This window comes from Salmo trutta, chromosome 5 (assembly GCF_901001165.1).
Source record: "Salmo trutta chromosome 5, fSalTru1.1, whole genome shotgun sequence".
Lineage (NCBI taxonomy): Eukaryota > Metazoa > Chordata > Actinopteri > Salmoniformes > Salmonidae > Salmo > Salmo trutta.
The window spans coordinates 52,349,918-52,376,203 of record NC_042961.1 but is presented as its reverse complement, the minus strand read 5'-3'; the positions used below and the strand labels follow the sequence as shown (position 1 = coordinate 52,376,203).

The window sequence follows — 26,286 nt, the reverse complement described above, 5'->3', positions numbered from 1 at the left end:
TCCCAGTGTAAAAGCCATAACTTCGAATAATGAAAAGCGTGACAACATTTAATCAGTTGTAGGCCTATGCGGCCTATTAATAATCATGAATCATAATTTTTTTTAAAGCACAATTGTTGCAATCAAATAAACTAATACATTCTACAAAACTATAAAACATTTTTGTTTTTAAAATTGCACATAGAAATGTCCAATATTGTTGACCTACCAGCATTCATTGACTACATCCCAAATAGCACCATGTTCCCTATTTACAAAACTACTTTTGACCAGGGCTTTGGTCAAGAGTAGTGTACTAAAGTAGTGTACTATATATAGGGAATAGGGTACCATATTGGACACAGCATTGTGAAGACAGTGGGATGTGTTCATAACAAGCGGAGGAAAATGAACTTCATGGATCAGCAAATGGTTCAATAACGAGACGAGACAGTGTTGTTTAATGAGGCATTGTCTCCCTCTATTGTCCAAGCAACTGTCTCACGAGTCTACCCTGACCATATGGACACTGCAATATGGCGCCATGGGCCATCCATACACAACCCATCATCAAATCCTAATAATATTATAATTAAGGCCTATTGAGAGACTGAAGTTATGGGTGCACTCAAAATCATAATATTTATTTTTATACTAGGGCCAATGTCTCATGTATTACTTAGTCAATCACAAGCAGCAGCAGCATCCCAGCTAACAACAAACGTTCCCTCAACTTTAGAGAACGTTCCCTTAAGAGTCTCATTAGGTCATTAAGTAACGCTTTCATAGAAATGTTCCTGTGATGTGCAAGGAATGTTTCCAAGAGACCATTCCCTTAATGTCAAATAGAACTCACCCAGAATGGGGTTATCATGTTCTCAGAACTTAAGATATTAATGGTCGAGACACGTTTCATGGGAACATTGCAAAAACATTAATGTGTCCAGTTTTCTGTGGGTTAGGACAATATTCCCTGAACGTCCCACCGAATATACACAGAACATGGTTGCCATGTTCTCAGAACATAAGATATTAATGTCCTAGACACATTTCATGGGAACATTGCAGGAACATTTATGTTTATCAGTTGTCAGGACATCATCTGATGGTCCCAAATGAATGTTCTCCCCAAAAAAAGTGTTTTTACACATCACGCCTTGTAACTGTTGCCAAGCCTATCAAGGCCCTTATTGGTGAACCACTGATCCATTCATACTTACAAAGTGCTTTTAACATACAGTGTTTTCAACTTTGACACACTTCGATGTAGATGATTACATTGTGCATGTTCATTTATGCAGTAATTATTATTCAACATGTCCTCATCTGGGATTTGAACTTACAACCTTTTGGTTCACGGTACTCCGATCTCCCGGCGATGCCACCACGTCCGTGTGAGGTGTTGGTTAATCTGACTAGTCTCATCATTGATTTGATTGACTAATTTCAGCAATTTAAATGTTATAGCTGTCTAGTGTTGGTAGGGGCATGTTAACCTGTTTTAATGATACTCCTGAATCACTATTATCAATAAAATAGGTTTTCTTGAGTGTACTTTTAACACAGCTGAGATTTACTCCAAAATGCATTCACCCTATTGCTTACACCTATCCAGTTGTTTAATCTACATAAGCGCTTAGGGAGGAGAGGTTAGGGTTTCTTCTGGACAGGGCCTAACTATACTGGCCCAATAAGCACATGCCCTGGAGCAGGGATCATCAACTAGATTCAGCCGCAGGCCAATTTTTTCTTGAACGGATGGTCAGAGGGCAGGAACCTAATTACTAGTAATTTGTAGACTACAAATTGACCTCAAGAAGCCCAAACAGATATAATATTTGACTAAAACAGAATAATTTCAAACCATGGGAATACTTTGGAACAGATTTTCTAAATTAAAGTCACTTGGAGCTGATATACTGGTGTTTTTACAGTCCTTTATGTCCTTGGTTCAAGACCCGCCAGGGAGGTCACCCTACTCTCAAATTCTTAGCAATATACAGTACCAGTCAATAGTTTGGAAACACCTACTCATTTGTAGAATGTATTATTTCATAGTTTTGATGTCTACACTATTATTCTACAATGTAGTAAAATAGTAAAAAATAAAGAAAACCCTTGAATGAGCAGATGTGTCCAAACTTCTGACTGGTACTGTATGTTAAAGTCATTATTTGGCAACAGTCATAACACACCTATCTGATCTAATTAAAATGAGTTTGTCACTGACACATGTTTGTTCTACAAGGTATATGCGGTGGAGATTTTTAAAAGATGATAGTTCTCTTTGAGATGCTCGGCTACAGTGAATTCTGAAAGTATTCACACCCCTTGACCTTTTCCACATTTTGTTACGTTACAGTCTTGTTCTAAAATGGATTATATTGTTTTTTTCCCCTCATCAATCTACACACAATACTCCATAATAAAAAAGCAAAACAGGTTTTTAGAAATGTTTGCTAATTTATTTCAAATAAAGAACTGAAATATAACATTTACATAAGTATTCAGACCCTTTACTCAGTACTTTGTTGAAGCACCTTTGGCAGCGATTACAGCATCGAGTCTTCTTGGGTATGTCGCTACAAGCTTGTCACACCTGTATTTGGGGAGTTTCTCCCATTCTTCTCTGCAGATCCTCTCAAGCTCTGTCAGGTTGGATGGGGAGCATCGCTGCACAGCTATTTTCAGGTCTCTCCAGAGATGTTCGATCGGATTCAAGTCCGGGCTCTGGCTGGGCCACTCAAGGACATTAAGAGACAAGCCACTCTTGCATCATCTTGGCTGTGTGCTTTGGGTCATTGTCCTGTAGGAAGGTGAACCTTCACCCAAGTCTGAGGTCCTAAGCGCTCTGGAGCAGGTTTTCATCAAGGATCTCTCTGTACGTTGCTCCATTCATCTTTCCCTCGATCCTGACTAGTCTCCCAGTCCCTGCCCCTGAAAAACATCCCCACAACATGCTGCCACCACCATGCTTCACCATAGGGATAGTGCCAGGTTTCCTCCAGATGTGACGCTTGGCATTCAGGCTAAAGAGTTTAAGCATCAGGCCAGAGAATCTTTTTTCTTATGGTCTGAGAGTCCTTTAGGTGCCTTTTGGCAAACTCAAAGCGGGCTGTCATGTGCCTTTTACTGAGGAGTGGTTCCATCTGGCCACTCTACCATAAATGTGGAGTGCTACAGAGATGGTTGTCCTTCTGCAAGGCCCTTCTCCCCCGATTGCTTAGTTTGGCCAGACGTCCAGCTCTAGGAAGAGTCTTGGTGGTTCCAAACTTTTTCCATTTAAGAATGATGGAGGCCACTGTGTTCTTGGGGACCTTCAACGCTGCAGACATTTTTTTGGTACCCTTCCCCAGATCTGTGCCTCAACACAATCCTGTCCTGGAGCTCTACAGACAATTCCTTTGACCTCATGGCTTGGTTTTTGCTCTGACATGCACTGTCACATGTGGGATCTTATATCGACAGGTGTGTGCCTTTCCAAATCATCTCCAATCAATTGAATTTATCGCAGGTGGACTCCAATCAAATTGTAGAAACATCTCAAGGATGATCAATGGAAACAGGATGTACTTTAGCTCAATTTCGAGTCTCATAGCAAATGGTCTGAATACTTATGTAAATAAGGTATTTCGGTTTTTTAATACATTTGCAAAAAAATCTAAAAACCTGTTTTCACTTTGTGATTATGGGTTATTGTGTGTAGATTGATGAGGACATTTTTTATTTTTATCCATTTTAGAATAAGGCTGTAACGTAACAAAATGTGGAAGAAGTCAAGGGGTCTGAATACTTTCCGAATGCACTGTATATAGAATTAATAAATACTTGTAATTTGCATGGAAAGTGGAAATTTAGTCAAGGGGAAAATCCTACAGATTCCCATCTTTCAATGTGAAACTCGTTTTAATTAGATCAGAGAGGTATGATGTAACTGTTGACAAATAATGACATGAACATATTTTGGTGAGATTGGGATAGTAGGGTGATTTAACTTGATAGGTGTAAGGATGTAATCAATAGGGTGAATGCACTTTGAAATAAATCTCAGCTCTGGTTAAAAGTACACTCAAGAAAGTATTTTATTGATCATAGTGATTCAGAAGTATCAGTAAAACAGGTTAACATGCCTCACCAACATTAGACAACTATGCTGAAAGCCCTTCAGTTGCTGAAGTAAGGTCATCGAAAGAGGCTGTGAGTTCAAATCCCAGGTGAGGACTGTTGAATAACGACTACTGTATAAAGGAACATGCACATTGTAATCATGTATGTCAGTGTGTCAAATATGTAAGTTAAAAACACTGTATGATAATAGCACTGTGTGGGAGTGTCCGTAACCTTGCCAACAGACAAAGAGCTATGAGTGGATCAGTGGTTCACCAATCAGGGCCTTGATTGGCTTGGCAACAGTAGCAAGGTGTGATGTGTAATTAAAACACTTTTTATGGGGGAGACATTTATTTGGTTCCATCAGGCGACATCCTGACAACTGATAAACATAAATGTTCTTGTAACGTTCCCATGAAACATGTCTAGAACATGAATATCTTATATTCTGAGAACATGGCAACCATGTTCTGTGTATGTTTGGTGGGACTTTGATGGAATATTCTCCTCGCCCACAGAAAACCGGACACATTAATGTTCCATAAAACGCATCCAGAACATTAATGTTGTATATTCTGAAAGCATTGCAAACATTTACTTATTTATTTTTATTTCACCTTTATTTAACCAGGTAGGCTAGTTAAGAAAAAGTTCTCATTTACAACAGCGACCTGGCCAAGATAAAGAAAAACAGTGCGACACAGACAACAACACAGAGTTACACATGGAATAAACAAACATACAGTCAATAATACAGTAGAAAAAGTCTATATACAGTGTGTCTATATACATGTTCTAGATAAGTTGTGTTTGACATTAAGGTAATGTTCTCCTAACTTCAAAACCAAATCCCGCTAAAAGGTTCTCAGAAGGTTTTTGCTAACACAGATACAATGTTCCCCTAACAAACAAAAACACTGGACACTCAAACATTAACCGAATATTACGGGTAACATTACAAAAACGTTCTCTCTTCCTAGAATTGTTAGCTAGGATCCCCGTGTGTGTGCGTGTGTGTGCGCTAGCTTAGTTCATTCCGCCACCACGACTGGGGGACCGGAGAGCGCGTGCGCGCATTCAGTTTGGCTATTGAAGAAAATCGGTCTCGAAAGAACTGACTGTCTCGATCGTGCACGAGGGATCTCAAAGCATTGATGATAGACAGCGGCAGAGCAGCGCAAGCAGCGACTTGCCGACTGCGACAGCGGGACAGAGCGGCAATTAAATGGAAAACGACCGATTTCACAGCGTTTTCGAAGTCCTAAAGCCCTGTTCCTATCATGAATGAATAGATGACGAAGAGGAACCAGGGAAAGGAAGACTGGAGGTTCGCTTCTCTCATCACGGGGTGCCGGTGAAAGAGGGGTAACATTGGTCAAAAACGTAAAAAGAGAATAACCGCACTATTATCAGTCGCGTCTGTCTGTCGTGAGATGACAAAGGTGGGTGATAAAGAATGTGTCTTTTTGTTTATCCGTAAGAGCACCAGTTTTATTTTAAACCGCGTTTATCGCTATTTCATCAATTTTGATGGGGGATATGTATATGGTTATTTCTGCTGGCATTTCCCCCGGTAGGCTAGTCTAAATCAGAATACCTTATTGTGTCGTTTCATTGTTTTTCCAACGTCACCGCCACTGGTGACCCCCGGCCCCCGGTTTTAAGTCTTTAAATGCTTGGCGCTGCGGTGTTGTCAGTCACAATGATGAACAGGCAACGACGTTCCCATAGGCTGTTGTGACACTGGCAAGATACATGGTGCATGTGTCATTTCAAACGGTCAGTTGTTCACTCGCCGGTTCTCATGGTATCATTATTATTGAGTGTGAACGGAATTATCCCAATTCCCAATATTGACAGTTTGGTCTGAGTGCCGTGCTCATATTCGCCCGGTCTTGTCCTGTCCGGTCTATAGACCGCGGACGGTAGGCTACTTTGCGAAGATGTCCAGCAATCGCTTCAAGGAAACTCACAAGTCAATAGATTATGATGCTTTTTCTATCATGATAATCTATCTGAAAGCTGTACGATTGATAATTATAGCCTATCCATTATATTAAATTAAATTGGTTTAAAACTCTCCCCACGTTCATTTTCATGAAAGGAGTTGATCATTTTAGAACATGAGATGGAGAGAGGAAATGGAGAGAGGAATTATTAAAATATGATAAAACATAAAAGAGGTCAAAGATAAGAAATATATTTTAAATGCATATGATTAAATGCAAACTTTAAAAAAAATCTATAGTAATTTCCAACATATTTGAATTAGTTTGCTATGGGTTTATTTACAGTGGACCTGGCATCTGATCAGTCATTCTACCACAGATTACTTGTTCTCACGCTATTAGCTGTCAGGTTAACAGAAGTGTGATTGTGCTGAATGTTCTCATGTAATTCATTCACTGTCAGATTCGATGTCGTTTGGACGGCAGGTAGCGTAGCGTTTAAGAGCGTTGGGCCAGTAAGCGACAAAATTGCTGTTTAGAATTCCCGAGCTGATTGGCCAAAAATTATTTCGATGTTCCTTTGAGCAATGCACTTAACCAGAATTGTTCCTGTAAGTTGCTCTGGGTATAAAATGTGACACGAGTGAGGAATATGCCATGTAATGTAGCATACCCCCCCAATCAATTTATTTCAACTGAACGTTTCTGTGTGCGTGCATATGCAGATCCACCACAGTGTATTCAACTGAGGACAAATCAAGTGTATGGAGACCGTTGCACCACAGTATAGCATTAACCTCTAAGCCCAATTCATACAGACTTGTATCTCATTAACTCATTCAGATGTATGACATACACACCACTCTAAATGCTATAGTAACAAGATGCATAATCATAGGTCATGCACAAGCAGTGTTGTAGGGTGTTGGCTTTGTCTTCCCGGCTGTGGAAACACAATACAGAACAATGAATGTGTGCTCTTGAAGTGACAATGCAGGCTTATGGATAACAGTGATAGCAGCCGCCACACACACACGCGTGCGCGCGCTTCCATGCGCACAGTTACACACTTTCTCTCTCCCTCCCCCTCTTTCTCTTTCTCTTGCTCTTACTGTCCCCCTCTCTCCCTCCCCATCTCTCTCTCTCTCTACGTGTCCCTCTCAATTCAATTCAATTCTCTCTCCCTCTCTCTCCCATCCTACCCCTTTCTCTCTCCCTGTTCACATCTCCTCTCTTCCTGTTCCCATCTCCTCTCTCTCTCCATGTTCCCATCTCCTCTCTCTCACCCTGTTTCCATCTCATCTCTCTACCTGTTCACATTTCTGTCTCTCTCTCTCTCTCTCTCTCTCTCTCTCTGACCCCCCTTCCTCTCTCCTCCCTCCCTCCTCTCACTTTCTCTCCCCCCCTCTCTCCCTCCCCCTCTCTCCCCCTCTCGCTCTTTTTTGCTGTCCCCCCTCTCTCGCTCTCTCTCTCACCCCCCCTCTCTCTCTCCCTTTCTCTTGTTCCCTGTACCCTCCTCTCTCACTTTCTCTCTTTCTCCCTCGCTCTCTCTAGCTCTCTGTGTCCCTCTCTCTCTACATCTCTCTTTCTCTCACCCACCCTCTCACCCCTCTCTTCTTCTCTATCTCTCTCCCCCTCCCCTCTCTCTCTCTCTCACTCTCTCTGCCTTTCTCCCTCTCTCAATTCAATTCAAGGACTTTATTGGCATGGGAAACATATGTTAACATCTCTCTCTCTCCCCCCCTCTATTCATCTCTCTCCCCCCCTCTCTCTCTCTCTCCCTCAACTCCCCCCCTCCCCTCTCCCCCTCTCCCTCTCTCTGCTCAGTGGGAAAGTTAATATGATAAAGTGTGTTTACTCCATCGATCCATATAACCTTTTACACAGTGGCTTAGACCGCTGGTGTCAAGGGACATATTACTCAGATGTATGTCTAGATTCTGTAGGCTCTATCTGTAGCCTGATCCCAGATCTGTATATGCTTTAGCCAGCTCCTTTGGCTGTTGTTATCATGCCGTACATAGCAATGACAGTCAGAGGAGTACACTAAAGCAGTGGTTTTCAAACCTCTCCTCTAGGACCCCCAGACGATTCACCTAGTCAAGAGCTTGATAATTAGTTGACAAGTTGAATCAGGTGTGCTAGCTGTGGAAATTAAAATACATGGGACGGCTGGGGGGCCCCGAGGAGAGTTTTGAGAACACCCTGGGCTAAAGCACTTACAGATCTGGGACCAGGCTGTATAGCTCCTCATACCACTACCTCATCCCTCTCTGTAGGTGTGTGTAGTTGTAGGGTGTGTGTAGTTGTGTGGTGTGTAGTTGTGTAGTTGTGTGGTGTGTAGTTGTGTGGTGTGTAGATGTGTGGTGTGTGTAGTTGTGTGGTGTGTGTAGTTGTGTGGTTGTGTGGTGTGTAGTTGTGTAGTTGTATGTAGTTGCGTGGTGTGTATTTGTGTGGTGTGTAGATGTGTGGTGTGTAGTTGTATGGTGTGTAGTTGTGAGGTGGCTGGTGGCCTCAGTGCAGACTGGCATTTAGAAGGAGTGTGAGCCTGATTACAGACCTTGTGATTAAATATTTACTTGCAGCATCTCAGCAGCCGCAGAGGGGTGTGTGTGTGTGTGTGTAAGAGAGAGTGGGGAGACAAAACAAGTGTGTGTGTGTGTGTTATATGAGAGATAAAATCAATGTGGTAATGGGGAGTTAGCTACTACAGTTAGGGTCCAGGAGTTTTCCCTGACCGCATCGATGGGTTATCCTCTCCTATGTTACCATCTTGCGAAGCGAGCATTCTGCATAGTGCCCACTGTCAGTCTGACAACGTGGCCAAACAGCTAGAGAAACAGATGGGCAGGGTTTGCAGAGCCGAGTGGGAGCCAGAGGTTGGGCGTGTGTCCAGTGGACCCGGGCTGCCCTTGGTGGTGCAAAAACATCATTTTCATCTCTTTGTAGATGTACAGTACAACATCCCCATCCATGGGGACCTGGATTAAACGGACCGTCAGGGATTACTGTTTAAAAAGCCCTGTATCTGGCTGACCTCTATGCCGACTGGGGACTGGGTGCGCGAGACACACACACACATGCACGCACGCACGCACATAAACACTGACACAATAAACACAGACAAACACACACACAATACACACAAGGGGTGGGGGGTGAAATAACGGGATGGGTGTGGTTGGCTTTGTATAGCAGGTGTGGATATGGATATTATTTGCCCTCAATTCCTTGTCCTTATTTTGAGCAGCTGTGGCAGAATGATCTCAAGGGATTTTCAGGTCAAATAGAATCTGATCCACCAACATGTTACCAAAAAAGTTGAAACTCATAAGCAAAGGTCGTGTTCGAACACGCAAGAATAAAGCAACACGTTTTGAAGCAGAAAATTGTTATTGGTCAAGTTTAATCCTGCTTTGTGCCTTCTAAACATGTCTTTGTCCTGATTGGCTGTATGTGGTTGGCACTTTGGGGCGTGGTTGTGATGGTGTAGGTCTGGGGTAGGGGCCTACACCACAGGTGTGGCTGGGGTCCTGGGTGAAGTTTCCCTATAGGTACAGATCTAGGATCAGCTTCCCCATGCCACAGTCCTAACCTTAACCATTAGTAGGTGAAACCAAAGCTGTGACTGGCAGAGTGGGCGTGGCTGTTAGAGTTGCCCTCCAGCTCCACCACTATCATTCTAATGAACCTGAGGAAAGACTACCCCTCGGAGGAAGGAAACACAACACACTTCGCCACACGGAGAAATCATCAAACAAACACGTCCCCTGCCGAACGGCTTCCACGTACATAGGTTCAGTTTGGTCCTAGCAGAACTCGGCTAGGAGAAGCGAACATCTGTGCTCGTATGCTCGCACTAAAGAGCTTCGCTTGAAAAATGAGAAAAAAATGACAATACTGTTGTTTGTACATCTTGAGCCACAGTAGCAACAACATAGCACTTCAAAATATATCAATCAAGAAATCCATTCATTTTGACTTTTTGCAGAGGACATCCTAGTCATGCAATTTTACATCAAGCTAAGATGTTTGGTGTATTACTCGTCAAGTGAAAAAATGGCAATTTGTAAGTCGCTCTGGATAAGAGCGTCTGCTAAATGACTTAAATGTAAATGTAAATGTGCATGAAAACTAGAAGTAACTGCAGACAGTAGGGCCTCTCTGCTGCTGCGGTCTCTCCTCTCTCTCGTTGAATGACAGCAAACACTTCATTGAAGAATCCCGTCCATACTTCCCACCCCTACTGTTGACCAATCACTGACGAAGGGGCGTAGACTTCGGCTCCCCAATTTCGACTTGCCTCAAGAAAAAATGTTGTGTGCTCAAACAGCCGGAAAAAAAACCTGCCGAACACCAAAATGAACAAAAACATATACAGTTGAAGTCGGAAGTTTACATACACTTAGGTTGGAGCCATTAAAACTAGTTTTTCAACCACTCCACAAATTTTTTGTTAACAAACTATAGTTTTGGCAAGTCAGGTAGGACATCTACTTTGTGCATGACACAAGTAATTTTTCCAACAATTGTTTACAGACAGATTATTTCACTTATAATTCACTGTATCTGTCACGGCTGTCGAAAGGAGCAGACCAAAGTGCAGCATGGTTGTAGTTCCACATTTTATTAAATCCGTGAAACTTTGCAAAACATAAATAACTGAAATTAACAAAACAACAAACCGTGACGCAGAGAGAAACAAACACTACTCAAAATATATTAACCCACAAAAACCCAGGAAGAAAAACCCCTACTTAAATATGATCTCCAATCAGAGACATCGAGGACCAGCTGCCTCCAATTGGATATCAACCCCAAAAAAAACAACCTAGAAATAGAAATCTAGAATATAAACATAGAAATACAAAACATAGAAAAACACAAAACACCCCCTGTCACGCCCTGACCTACTCTATTATAGAAAATGACATCTTACTAGGGTCAGGACGTGACAGTATCCCAAATCCAGTGGGTCAGAAGTTTACATACACTAAGTTGACTGTGCCTTTAAACAGCGTGGAAAATTCCAGAAAATTATGTCATGGCTTTAGAAGCTTCTGATAGGCTAATTGACATAATTTGAGTCAATTGGAGGTGTACCTGTTGATGTATTTCAAGATCTACCTTCAAACTCAGTGCCTCTTTGCTTGACATCATGGGAAAATCAAAAGAAATCGGTCAATACCTCAGAAAAGAAATTGTAGACCTCCACAAGTCTGGTTCATCCTTGGGAGTAATTTCCAAATGCCTGAAGATACCACGTTCATCTGTACAAACAATAGTACGCAAGTATAAACACTATGTGTCACCACTTCTGCCGAAGTCGATGCCCCTCCTTGCTCGGGTGGTGCTCTGCGGTCGACATCACCGGTCTTCTAGCCATCATTGATCAGTTTTTCATTTTCCATTGGTTTTGTCTTGTCTTCCTACACACCTGGTTCCAATCCCATTCATAACATGTTGTGTATTTAACCCTCTGTTTTCCCTCGTCCTTGTCGGTGATTGTTTGTGAGTTATGTACACATGTATTTTGTATCGGTGTGTAACGGGTTATTTTTACCCATGTTATTTGTGTACTTTGGTTTTGGAGTTAGTTTTTTTGTCAATTAAAATACTCCAGTTTAACCAAGTTGGTTTCTCCTGCGCCTGACTTCCCTGCCACCTACAAACACGACTATGACACTATGGGACCACGCAGCCGCCATAACGCTCAGGAAGAAGACGCATTCTGTCTCCTAGAGATGAACGTACTTTGGTGCGAAAAGTGCAAATCAATCCCAGAACAACAGCAAAGGACCTTGTGAAGATGCTGGAGGAAACAGGTACAAAAGTATCGATATCCACAGTAAAACGAGTCCTATATCGACATAACCTGAAAGGCCGCTCAGCAACGAAGATGCCACTGCTCCAAAACCGCCATAAAAAAGCCAGACTACGGTTTGCAATTGCACATGGGGACAAAGATCGTACTTTTTGGAGAAATGTTCTCTGGTCTGATGAAACAAAAATAGAACTGTTTGGCCATAATGACCATCATTATGTTTGGAAGAAAAAGCGGGAGGCTTGCAAGCCGAGGAACACCATCCCAACCGTGAAGCACGGGGGTAGCAGCATCATGTTGTGGGGGTGCTTTGTTGCAGGAGGGACAGGTGCACTTAACAAAATAGATGGCATCATGAGGAGAGAAAAGTATGTGGATATATTGAAGCAACATCTCAAGACATCAGTCAGGAAGTTAAAGCTTGGTCGCAAATGGGTCTTCCAAATGGACAATGAGCCCAAGCATACTTCCAATGTTGTGGCAAAATGGCTTAAGGACAACAAAGTCAAGGTATTGGAGTGGCCATCACTTTGCCCTGACCTCAATCCTACAGAAAATTTGTGGGCAGAACTGAAAAAGCGTGTGCGAGCAAGGAGGCCTACAAACCTGACTCAGTTACACAAGCTCTGTCAGGAGGAATGGGCCAAAATTATTGTGGGAAGCTTGTGGAAGGCTACATGAAACGTTTGACCCAAGTTAAACAATTTAAAGGCAATGCTACCAAATACTAATTGAGTGTATGTAAACTTCTGACCCAATGGGAATGTGATGAAAGAAATAAAAGCTGAAATAAGTCATTCTCTCTACTATTATTCTGACATTTCACATTCTTAAAAAAATGTGGTGATCATAACTGACCTAAGACAGGGAATTTTTAATAGGATTAAATGTCAGGAATTGTGAAAAATTGAGTTTAAATGTATTTGGCTTAGGTGTATGTAAACTTCCGACTTCAACTGTATTATTTTGTCATGATATATGTGCAAACTGTTTAGACTGGGAAGCATGCGGCAGGCTTTAGCCCGGCGCACAATGATGATGTAACTGAACAGCACCAGCGGCAATATGCCATCTGGGCTCACTCTAGAATTGTCATCGGGCCTGACATTTCGAGCCCAGTCTGACCCAAGTCCTGTGAGCTGAAGCCATTGCTCAGGCTCAGTCCGACATCACAGAAATTAAATGTGCCCGAACCCGAAATAAATCCTGATTTCTACAAACCAGTATATTGATATTAACTTGTTTATTTGAACTTTTAACTGGTGCTGAGAACAATGCGGTGGAGGCGGGCAGCAGCGGATTGAGGAGACAAAGAAACATCCGTTGGGCCTAGAAAAAGTGCAGAGAGAGGAAATATGACCTAGTTATGATCAACCTAATGATGCAAATGTTGGAATAAAGGAGACTAATGCAATTGAAGGCATGTACACTAGCTCATCTTGATAAATCAATGTCCGATTTTTGTTTGGATATTTGGTAACAACTAAGCTGGGAAAATGTTAGCTAAATTGAGGTGAGTGCTCATCTTCACTCTAGTTTGCGCATATATTAATAAATAGAACATTTTGCTAGCATGTTATGTACTTCTCCACAGTAGTCTGTTCTACTCCCTAACAAAAGCTTGTGACTTGTCTGATAATCAGTCAATGTGATTTCGTTTCACTAAATCTCTTTCTGTATATTTGGTTTATTGATCTCTCACTGGGCGTGTGGAGGTGGTAGCTCATTTATTTGTTTGCTCATCTATCACTTTTCAGAAACGTTTAGCGTGCAATAATGTAGCCTAAATCAAATGTATTATTTTTCTCGACTCACCTAGCAGCCTTAAATAATCTATCCGCCATTGAGCTGTGAGAAAGCGTCATGTCTTAACGTAACTCTTCCTACTTCTATATAATCATTCATTCATTAATGTCATTACACAGCATGAGTCATTCATGTATTTAAATATTTTGAAATGAAATAACAAATGGAGCCTTGTGTAATGAACACGAGGGGAGACAGAGAGCTGGTTTCAAGCGCAGGGCGCAGCAGGTGTTTATTGGTAAAGGACCACAGGAGGAGGCAGGTAGCTGGGTCCAGGGGCAGGCAGAAGGTTATACACATGGGGTGCCAAAAGGGCAACAGTACAGGCAGGGAAAGGCTAGTGACGTAGTCCGGGAGATCAGGTAATAGGTAGAGAACAGTAAATACAGGAAGTACAGGCAGGGAATAAGCAAAAGACGTCGTTAGTGAGTCAGGCAAAAATGATCATACATGGAAGGAGTAAATCACAGGGAAAACCCAGCACTCTGAAAGACGTGTCACAAATCAAACAATACCTCACAGTGATGGGGTGAAAAGAACTGAACGAAATAGTGTGTGATAATGACATACAGGTGTGTGAACAGGTGATTAGAATTCAGGTGATTGGGATCTGGAGAGTGAGCTGCGTTCAGGGGATCTAGGTGTTTGAGAGTGTGAGCTGGAAAGTGGGCTGGAAAGTGAGCTGCGTTCAGGAGATCTGCGTGTTTGAGGGTGTGAGCTGGAAAGTGGGCTGGAAAGTGAGCTGCGTTCAGGAGATCTACGTGTTTGAGGGTGTGCGTTGGACGCAGACGTTACACCTTGAATAATGAAGCAATAAATAAATAACTTGATTTTCAGCCGAACTCCTATTTGAATAATCGCTCAAAAGCCCAGTGTTTTAAATGTATGTTTGATTAGAAAAACATTTGGATCAGTTATGGGTCTACTTTTGATAGTTTACAAGGTCCAGCAAAGCGCATTAGCAGGGCAGTCATAGGGTGCATTTTGTTAGGATGTATCAGTGATAACAGATGCCATTAAAATATGGTCTTCTTCTGTACTGAGATGCGCTGCCTGTCATGGTCTTGTGGATCATCATTCTCCCGAAGTGCACTCCAGCCTATTCGTATTAAAAATTGAAACATTTCAATCAAATTTCTCTGGCCCAGCCAATATTGGAGACCTGGTGTGTCTACAACTGCTGTGGCTGAGAGAGAGCTAAAAGGTGTACAGACACACACCGTTTTTTTTTTCTTAAGCCAGTAAGACAACCCGGAAACCCACCGGGTACTCTGAATAATACTGTGAGTTGCCGTGAATTCATTTTGGACTTGGGGACTGTGAAGAGATCCCCGGTATGCCATGTCTTGCGGGTTGTGTATGGGTGTCTGAGCTGAATGTGATTTGATTATGCAGACAATCTGGAATTTTCATCACAGTAATATTTCTCATAAAAACTAGAAGAGAAGAAGTTAATCTCTCGTCAACCCTCAACCAGGAAGTACTGACATGCATGTTGTTGATGTTAGTTCTGTATGTGAGGTTCAGGTCAAGGCGTGCTGCTCTGTTTTGAGCCAGCTGCAGCTTTGCTAGATCTTTCTTTGCTGCACCTGACCTTATTACCAGGAAGTAATCAAGATGGGACAAGATCAGAGCCTGAACAACTAGTACGGTTCATATTTGTGTCAAAAACGCAGAACAATATTTTATAACAGTTTTATAACAGTCATACATAAGACCGGGCCGGGCCGTCGGACTCCGTCGGGTTCAGGCTGAGAATGAGAACTCTAGCTGACACAGGCCTACAAGAACAAACTGGATTGGCCGCCCAGTTACAGTGTCCAGTATCAGGACCAATTCTGTGGAAAGCCCCATTGGATATCCACAGGTGTCATAACAGACAACTAGACCTTTCACTGCTTAATAAAATGCAGTAGGATGTTTCAAACAACTCGTTTTTTATTCAAACAAATCCTTACTAGCAGCAGCAGTCAAAAACATGATTTTTAAACTGTTTTTCAACACAACAAACAATGCTCAAACGGAGTAGATAATTTGCGATGAAAACAGGTTAAACTGCAGTGTACAGTTGAAAATACTGATGAAAGAAAACAGATAAAACATTAATAAAATAATAGTGTATAGGTAAAGGTGTAAAGGTCTTTCCCCTTGAGGGACATGACTGACTGGCGGGGGTCAGTAATACCGTTACCGTAATAAATTATTATCTTCCAACTGACCTGGCTCGGTGCGGAGCAGTGTGTGAGTGTGAGAGAGAGAGTGGTGCAGAGCGACTCTCCCCTAGGGTGTCTGGAGGATTAATTAGTCTCTCCTCAGACGGAGGGTCTCTGTAACCTATGCGTCGCTGTTTGTAACATTGTTTTGTGGGGAAAAATATATAAATTCTGCGCATTCATTTTGTGAAGAAGATGAATTCTCTTCTCTTCCTATAACACCTGCACCCTTTCCTCCTACACCTCCTCCTCCTGGTTGGTGTAGAGGAGAAGTTAGAGGACCTCCACCTCCTCCTGGTTGGTGTAGAGGAGAAAGAGGACCGCCACCTCCTCCTCCTGGTTGGTGTAGAGGAGAAAGAGGACCGCCACCTCCTCCTCCTGGTTGGTGTAGAGGAGAAGTTAGAGGACCACCACCTCCTCCTGGTTGGTGTAGAGGAGAAGTTAGAGGACCTCCACCTCCTCCTCCTGGCTGGTGTAGAGGAGAAGTTAGAGGACCTCCACCTCCTCCTCCTGGCTGGTGTAGAGGAGAAGTTAGAGGACCTCCACCTCCTCCTGGTTGGTGTAGAGGAGAAGTTAGAGGACCTCCACCTCCTCCTGGTTGGTGTAGAGGAGAAAGAGGACCGCCACCTCCTCCTCCTGGTTGGTGTAGAGGAGAAAGAGGACCGCCACCTCCTCCTCCTGGTTGGTGTAGAGGAGAAGTTAGAGGACCACCACCTCCTCCTGGTTGGTGTAGAGGAGAAGTTAGAGGACCTCCACCTCCTCCTCCTGGCTGGTGTAGAGGAGAAGTTAGAGGACCTCCACCTCCTCCTCCTGGCTGGTGTAGAGGAGAAGTTAGAGGACCTCCACCTCCTCCTGGTTGGTGTAGAGGAGAAGTTAGAGGACCTCCACGTCCTCCTCCTCCTGGCTGGTGTAGAGGAGAAGTTAGAGGACCTCCACCTCCTCCTGGTTGGTGTAGATGAGAAAGAGGACCTCCACCTCCTCCTCCTGGCTGGTGTAGAGGAGAAGTTAGAGGACCTCTACCTCCTCCTCCTCCTGGTTGGTGTAGAGGAGAAGTTAGAGGACCTCCACCTCCTCCTCCTGGCTGGTGTAGAGGAGAAGTTAGAGGACCTCCACCTCCTCCTCCTGGCTGGTGTAGAGGAGAAGTTAGAGGACCTCCACCTCCTCCTGGTTGGTGTAGAGGAGAAGTTAGAGGACCTCCACGTCCTCCTCCTCCTGGCTGGTGTAGAGGAGAAGTTAGAGGACCTCCACCTCCTCCTCCTGGTTGGTGTAGAGGAGAAGGTAGAGGACCTCCACCTCCTCCTCCTGGCTGGTGTAGAGGAGAAGTTAGAGGACCTCCACCTCCTCCTGGTTGGTGTAGAGGAGAAGTTAGAGGACCTCCACGTCCTCCTCCTCCTGGCTGGTGTAGAGGAGAAGTTAGAGGACCTCCACCTCCTCCTGGTTGGTGTAGAGGAGAAGTTAGAGGACCTCCTCCTCCTCCTGGCTGGTGTAGAGGAGAAGTTAGAGGACCGCCACCTCCTCCTGGCTGGTGTAGAGGAGAAGTTAGAGGACCTCCACCTCCTCCTCCTGGCTGATGTAGAGGAGAAGTTAGAGGACCTCCACCTCCTCCTCCTGGTTGGTGTAGAGGAGAAGGTAGAGGACCTACACCTCCTCCTCCTGGCTGGTGTAGAGGAGAAGTTATAGGACCTCCACCTCCTCCTCCTGGTTGGTGTAGAGGAGAAGGTAGAGGACCTACACCTCCTCCTCCTGGCTGGTGTAGAGGAGAAGTTATAGGACCTCCACCTCCTCCTCCTGGTTGGTGTAGAGGAGAAGGTAGAGGACCTCCACCTCCTCCTCCTCCTGGCTGATGTAGAGGAGAAGTTAGAGGACCTCCACCTCCTCCTCCTGGTTGGTGTAGAGGAGAAGTTAGAGGACCTCCACCTCCTCCTCCTGGCTGATGTAGAGGAGAAGTTAGAGGACCTCCACCTCCTCCTCCTGGTTGGTGTAGAGGAGAAGGTAGAGGACCTCCACCTCCTCCTCCTCCTGGCTGGTGTAGAAGAGAAGTTAGAGGACCAGAGTATTTAGCGCCCGGCGAGCCACTAGAGTTAGAGGAAGCTCGAGTGGCATGTTGAATCTGATTACCGTCTTTTAGAGCTCAGCAGCGAGATATCACATTTACTGCTGCCTGCAGCCCTCCCTCTCTCACGCTTCCCCCCCTCTCTCCATCACATCCCCGTTTCTCTTCTCTCTCCTGCTCTCCTTTTTATTTGTTTCTCTCCCGGTTCCCTTTCTCTGCCCCCTCTCTCTTTTTTATTTCCTCCCCCCTCTCTTCATCACCATCTGTCTCGCTCCTTTCCTTCTTCTTGAACACCACATCTCTGTCAGAGGCTATGTGCCATCTGCTCTGGCATTTTTAGAATTAGGAGAACTTGTGGGAACAGCACATTTATTGTTACATCACAATTAATAATTCAACCAACCCCACTGGCAAACTCACAGGCACTAGCCTGAGCCCAGATCAGTTTTTAATGTTTTGCCGTAGCCTTGGCACTCATTGTCACGCAAGACAGCACAAACAGATCTGGGATCAGGCTACACTCACGTGTCTATGAGGCGTTACAGTACAATACATGGTATACATCCTACAGAGGAAATAACTTCAGACAAGTGGAGCTGTATATAACTGACTCTCACAGCAATTATGTTCTTAGATCCTTAGAGGTGGTTTAATAAGGAGTCCCTGTCAATATGATAAATGGGAGATGCTTACTTTGAAAATGGGAGATGCTTACTTTGAAAATAATTGTATCTGGACTGGACAGAGTTTTCTTTACATGGCATTTAATCATTAAAATGTAGTTTCAATGTGTGATTTTGGTAACATATTGATCCAGCTTTCTGTTTCCATATTAGACATCATTAAAAGTTATGGTAAAGTTACAACCATAGCAAACATCATATTAATAGTATGAGTATATATACATATAATAGTATGAGTATATATACATATAATAGTATATATATATATATATATATATGACTTGCAAAAGTATTCATCCCCCTTGGCGTTTTTCCTATTTTATTGCATTAATACCAGTAATTTAAATTGATTTTTATTTGGATTTCATGAAATGGACATACATAAAATAGTCCAAATTGGTGAAGTGAAATGAAAAAAATGACTTGTTTCAAAAAATTCAAAAAAATATAAAACGGAAAAGTGGTGTGTGCATATGTATTCACCCTTTGCTATGAAACCCCTAAATAAGATCTGGTGCAACCAATTACCTTCAGAAGTCACATAATTAGTTAAATAAAGTCCACCTGTGTGCAATCTTAGTGTCACATGATCTGTCACATGCTCTCAGTATATATATATACACCTGTTCTGAAAGGCCCCAGACTCTGCAACACCACTAAGCAAGGGGCACCACCAAGCAAGCGGCACCATGAAGACCAAGGAGCTCTCTAAACAGGTCAGGGACAAAGTTGTGGAGAAGTACAGATCAGGTTTGGGTTATGAAAAAAAAACGAAACTTTGAACATCCCACAGAGCACCATTAAATCCATTATTACAAAAATGGAAATAATATGGCACCACAACAAACCTGCCAAGAGAGGGCCGCCCACCAAAACTCACGGACCAGGCAAGGAGGGCATTAATCAGAGGCAACAAAAAAACCAAAGATAACCCTGAAGGAGCTGCAAAACTCCACAGTGGAGATTGGAGTATCTGTCCATTGGACCACTTTAAGCTGTACACTCCACAGAGCTGGGCTTTACGGAAGAGTGGACAGAAAAAAAGCCTTTGCTTAAAGAAAAAAATAACCACACACGTTTGGTGTTCGCCAAAAGGCGCGTGGGAGACTTCCCAAACATATGGAAGAAGGTACTCTGGTCAGATGAGACTAAAATTGAGGTTTTTGACCATCAAGGAAAACGCTATGTTTGGCGTAAACCCAACACCTCTCATCACCCCGAGAACACTATCCCCACAGTGAATCATGGTGGTGGCAGCATCATGCTGTGGGTTTGTTTTTCATTAGCAGGGACTGGGAAACTGGTCAGAATTGAAGGAATGATGGATGGGGCTAAATACAGGGAAATTCTTGAGGGAAACCTATTTCAGTCTGCTAGAGATTTGAGACTGGGACGGAGGTTCATCTTCCAGCAGGACAATGACCCTAAGCTTACTGCTAAAGCAACACTCAAGTGGTTTAAGGGAAAACATTTAAATGGACTGGAAGGGCCAAGTCAAAGCCCAGACCTCAATCCAATTGAGAATCTGTGGTATGACTTAAAGATTGCTGTACACCAGTAGAACCCATCCTACTTGAAGAAGCTGGAGCAGTTTTGCCTTGAAGAATGGGCAAAAATCCCAGTGGCTAGATGTGCCAAGCTTATAGAGACATACCCCAAGAGACTTGCAGCTGTAATTGCTGCAAAAACGTGGCTCTACAAGGTATTGACTTTGGGGGGGTGAATAGTTATGCACACTCAAGTTTTCAGTTTTTTATGTCTTATTTCTTGTTTGTTTCACAAAAAATATTTTGCATCTTCAAAATGTTAGATATGTTATGTGAATCAAATGAGACAAACCCCACAATAATCTATTTTAATTCCAGGTTGTAAGGAAACAAAATAGATAAAAAGGCCAAGGTGGGTGAATACTTTCACAAGGCACTGTGTGTATATATACATATGAAACACCAGTCTCAACATCAACAGTGAAGAGGCGACTCCGGGATGCTGGCCTTCTAGGCAGAGTTTCAAAGAAAAATCCATATCTCAGACTGGCCAATAAAAATAAAGATTAAGATGGGAAAAATAATACAGACACTGGATAGAGGAACTCTCCCTTGAAGGCCAGCATCCCGGAGTCGCCTCTTCACTGTTGACGTTGAGACTGGTGGTTTGCGGGCACTATTTAATGAAGCTGCCAATTTGAGGACTTGTCTGTTTCTCAAACTAGACACTCTAATGTACTTGTCCTCTTGCTCAGTTGTGCACCAGGGCCTCCCACTCCTCTTTCTATTCTGGTTAGAGCAAGTTTGCGCTGTTCTGGGAAGGGAGCAGTGCACAGCGTTGTACGAGATCTTCAGTTTCTTGGCAATTTTTCACATGGAATAGCCTTAATTTCTCATAACAAGAATAGACTGATGAGTTTCAGAAGAAAGGGATTTATTTCTGGCCATTTTGAGCCTGTAGTTGAACCCACAAATGCTGATGCTCCAGATAGTCTAATGATTTCTAATGATCAATTAGCCTTTTAAAATGATAACTTAGATTAGCTAACACAACATTCCATTGGAACACGAGTGATGGTTGCTGATAATGGGCCTCTGTACGCCTATGTAGATATTCCATAAAAAACCTGCAGTTTCCAGTCTGTCACGACTTCCGACGAAGTCGGCTCCTTTCCTTGTTCGGGCGGCATTCGGCGGTCGACGTCACCAGCTTTCTAGCCATCGCCGCTCCATTTTTCATTTATCCATTTGTTTTGTCTTGTTCCCTGCACACCTGGTTTTCATTCCCCAATCACACTACATGTATTTATTCCTCTGTTCCCCCTCATGTCTTTGTGTGATATTGTTTTGTGTTACGTGTCAATTTTGACACGCTAGACTGGTGTTCATTTATTCCGTGTTTTATCCCGAGGTATGTTTATTTGTTTGAACATAATTATTGTGATTGTTTGCGCGTTTAGCTCTTTTGCCAATTGGCTGGAGGTTTCGACGCAGTGGCGTCCGTCTGTTGCTTTCTCCTGCCTAAATAAAGTGTGCGCCTGTTCACAACTCTCTGCTCTCCTGCACCTGACTCCGCTCCCAGTACGCACACCATTGACACAGCCACAATATTCATTTTCAACATTAACAATGTCTACACTGTATTTCGGATCAATTTGATGTTATTTTAATGGACAAAAAATTAGATTTTCTTTCAAAAACAAGGACATTTCTTAGTGACCCCAAACTTTTGAATGGTAGTGTATATACACTGCCGGTCAAAAGTTTTAGAAAACTTACTCATTCAAGGGTTTTTCTTTATTTTAAGTTTTCCGAATTGACTGACCATCATGTCTTAATGTAATGATGGACTGTCATTTCTCTTTGCTTATTTGAGCTGTTCTTGCCATAATATGGACTTAATCTTTTACCAAATAGGGCTATCTTCTGTATACCACCCCTACCTTGTCATAACACAACTGATTGGCTCAAACGCATTAAGATGGAAAGAAATTCCACAAATTAACTTTTAACAAGGCACACCTGTTAATTGAAATGCATTCATGAAGCTGGTTGAGAGAATGCCAAGAGTGTGCAAAGCTGTTATCAAGGCAAAGGGTGGCTACTTTGAAGAATCTCAAATCTCAAATATATTTTGATTTGTTTAACACTTTTTTGGTTGCTACATGATTCCATATGTGTTATTTCATAGTTTTGATGTCTTCAATATTATTCTAAACTCAGCAAAAAAAGAAACAACCCTTTTTCAGGACCCTGTCTTTCAAAGATAATTCGTAAAAATCTAAATAACTTCACAGATATTCATTTTAAAGGGTTTAAACACTGTTTCCCATGCTTGTTCAATGAACCATAAACAATTAATGAACATGCACCTGTGGAACTGTCGTTAAGACACTAACGGCTTACAGACGGTAGGCAATTAAGGTCACAGTTATGAAAACTTAGGACACTAAAGAGGCCTTTCTACTGACTCTGAAAAACACCAATAGAAAGATGCCCGGGGTCCCTGCTTGTCTGCGTGAATGTGCCTTAGGCATGCTGCAAGGAGGCATGAGGACTGCAGATGTGGCCAGGGCAATAAATTACAATGTCCGGAATGTGAGACGCCTAAGACAGCGCTACAGGGAGACATGATGGACAGCTGCTTGTCCTCACAGTGGGAGACCACGTGTAACAACACCTGCACAGGATCGGTACATCCGAACATCACACCTGGGGGACAGATACAGGATGGCAACAACAACTGCCCGAGTTACACCAGGAACGCACAATCCCTCCATCAGTGCTCAGACTGTCTGCAATAGGCTGAGAGAGGCTGGACTAAGGGCTTGTAGGCCTGTTGTAAGGCAGGTCCTCACCAGACACCGTCGCTGGACCAAACAGAACTGGCAAAAAGTGCTCTTCACTGACGAGTCGCGGTTTTGTCTCACCAGGGTTGATGGTTGGATTTGCGTTTATCATCGAAGGAAGGAGCGTTAAACCAAGGCCTGTACTCTGGAGCGGGATCGATTTGGAGGTGGAGGGTCGGTCATGGTCTGGGGCGGTGTGTCACAGTATCATCGGACTGAGCTTGTTGTCATTGCAGGCAATCTCAATGCTGTGCGTTACAGGGGAGACATCCTCCTCCCTCATGTGGTACCCTTCCTGCTGGCTCATCCTGACATGACCCTGCAGCATGACAATGCCACCAGCCATACTGCTCATTCTGTGCGTGACTTCCTGCAAGACAGAAATGTCAGTGTTCTCCCATGGCCAGCGAAGAGCCCGGATCTCAATCCCATTGAGCACGTCTGGGACCTGTTGGAACGGAGGGTGAGGGTGAGGGCATTCCCCCCAGAAATGTCCGGGAACTTGCAGGTGTCTTTATGGAAGAGTGGGGTAACATCTTCCAGCAAGAACTGGCAAATCTGGTGCAGTCCATGAGGAGGAGATGCACTGCAGTACTTAATGCAGCTGGTGGCCACACCACATACTGAGTGTTACTTTTTGATCCCCCCTTTGTTCAGGGACACATTATTCCATTTCTGTTAGTCACATGTCTGGGGAACTTGTTCAGTTTATGTCTCAGTTGTTGAATCTTGTTATGTTCATACAAATATTTACACATGTTAAGTTTGCTGAAAATAAACGCAGTTGATAGTGAGAGGACATTTCTTTTTTTACAATGTTTACAATGTAGAAAATACTCAAAATAAAGAAAAACCCTTGAGTCAGTAGGCGTGTCCAAACTTTTGACTGGTACTGTATATATATATATAGTATTAGTCACAATAATATTAATCACTATGTAGAAATCATGACAATCGCTGTGTGTGTGTGTGTGTGTGAGTGTGTGGTGTGTATCCTACTTGCCCCGACATCCCAGTTAATGGTGTGTTTATTTGTCTCCCTCTACATTAATACAACAAACAAATAAAATACATCTGAAATCCCCCCCCCCCCCACACACACACACATGCACGTACACACTGTATTCTACATCTACACGCCAATCAACAAATCACGACCTCTTTCATGTTCTTACTGTCTAACCTCACGTTGCTTTGCTTGCTGCTGCTCTTTCATCCTAAACACAGTGTTCTGGGCTGAGACAAACCAAGCTCTTTCATCCTAAACACAGTGTTCTGGGCTGAGAGAAACCAAGCTCTTTCATCCTAAACACAGTGTTCTGGGCTGAGAGAAACCAAGCTCTTTCATCCTAAACACAGTGTTCTGGGCTGAGAGAAACCAAGCTCTTTCATCCTAAACACAGTGTTCTGGGCTGAGAGAAACCAAGCTCTTTCATCCTAAAGACAGTGTTCTGGGCTGAGAAAAACCAAGCTCTTTCATCCTAAACACAGTGTTCTGGGCTGAGACAAACCAAGCTCTTTCATCCTAAACACAGTGTTCTGGGCTGAGACAAACCAAGCTCTTTCATCCTAAACACAGTGTTCTGGGCTGAGACAAACCAAGCTCTTTCATCCTAAACACAGTGTTCTGGGCTGAGAGACACCAAGCTCTTTCATCCTAAACACAGTGTTCTGGGCTGAGAGAAACCAAGCTCTTTCATCCTAAACACAGTGTTCTGGGCTGAGAGACACCAAGCTCTAGCTGCCCAGGCTGTGGTCCAATCTATCAACCACGACAGACGTGTATCAACCACACACACACACACAGCTCTGCTTTTGGCCCTGCGACACTGGTAAGTGCTGTTGTGCTTAAAGGCAGGGTTAGGCTGTGTGTGTGTGTGTGTGTGTGTGTGTGTAGAGAGAGGGCAATGTGAAGAGCTTGATACTGTTTACAATTATCTCGATAAATTAGATGCAGGTTTGCACAACAGCATCGTAATAACTGACTGTGCTTGGAAGTGTGACAGCATCGTGGTAACTTGTTAGTGCGACAGCATCGTAATAACTGACTGTGCTTGGCAGTGTGAGAGGATCGTGGTAACTGACTGTGCTTGGCAGTGTGACAGCATCGTGGTAACTGACTGTGCTTGGTAGTGCGACAGCATCGTGGTAACTGACTGTGCTTGGTAGTGCGACAGCATCGTGGTAACTGACTGCGCTTGGTAGTGTGACAGCATCGTGGTAACTGACTCTGCTTGGTAGTGTGACAGCATCGTGGTAACTGACTGTGCTTGGAAGTGCGACAGCATCGTGGTAACTGACTGTGCTTGGCAGTGAGACAGCATCGTGGTAACTGACTGTGCTTGGTAGTGTGACACCATCGTGGTAACTGACTGTGCTTGGTAGTGCGACAGCCTCGTGGTAACTGACTGTGCTTGGCAGTGCGACAGCATCGTGGTAACTGACTGTGCTTGGCAGTGCGACAGCATCGTGGTAACTGACTGTGCTTGGTAGTGCGACAGCCTCGTGGTAACTGACTGTGCTTGGCAGTGCGACAGCATCGTGGTAACTGACTGTGCTTGGCAGTGCGACAGCATCGTGGTAACTGACTGTGCTTGGCAGTGCGACAGCATCGTGGTAACTGACTGTGCTTGGTAGTGCGACAGCATCGTGGTAACTGACTGTGCTTGGCAGTGCGACAGCATCGTGGTAACTGACTGTGCTTGGTAGTGCGACAGCATCGTGGTAACGGACTGTGCTTGGTAGTGCGACAGCATCGTGGTAACTGACTGTGCTTGGTAGTGCGACAGCATCGTGGTAACGGACTGTGCTTGGTAGTGCGACAGCATCGTGGTAACGGACTGTGCTTGGTAGTGCGACAGCATCTTGGTAACTGACTGTGCTTGGTAGTGCGACAGCATCGTGGTAACTGACTGTGCTTGGCAGCATGTGTGTGAAAGTGGTTCAAGTGTGTTTCGGAGAAGAGGGACCTGAAGCGTAAACTCATTTGGTGATGAGGATGCGTATTATGTAAATGAACAGCTGACCTGTCAGTTCAAGCAGAGGCCAACCCCCCCCCCCCCCCCCCACACACACACACACACACACACACACACACAGACACACACAGACAGACACACACAGACACACACACACACACAGACAGACAGACCTAAATGCTTTATTTGGGGTGAATTATCCTTCCGCCATCCAAAACAACGAAAGTGGAGCAATCTTTTTGAGTGTTTTAGAGAATTAGGATCAGTTTTTTGGGCTCTATTTCAGATAGAAACTGAGTCAGTAATGGTCTCTTTGGGTGATTCAAAAGACTCACAGACCGTTTTTCTAATTCAC

General features: G+C 43.7%; 1 protein-coding gene across 1 annotated transcript in view; it reads left to right on the top strand.

The window, feature by feature from the left end:
- Window positions 1-5,175: 5,175 nt before the first annotated feature.
- LOC115194465 (galactose-3-O-sulfotransferase 3) overlaps window positions 5,176-26,286 on the top strand; it is a 31,876-nt gene continuing 10,765 nt past the window's right edge. Inside the window, exon 1 of the mRNA XM_029754181.1 lies at window positions 5,176-5,531. The gene's annotated coding sequence lies outside the window, so the exon portion shown is untranslated. The remainder of the gene's footprint in view (window positions 5,532-26,286) is intronic.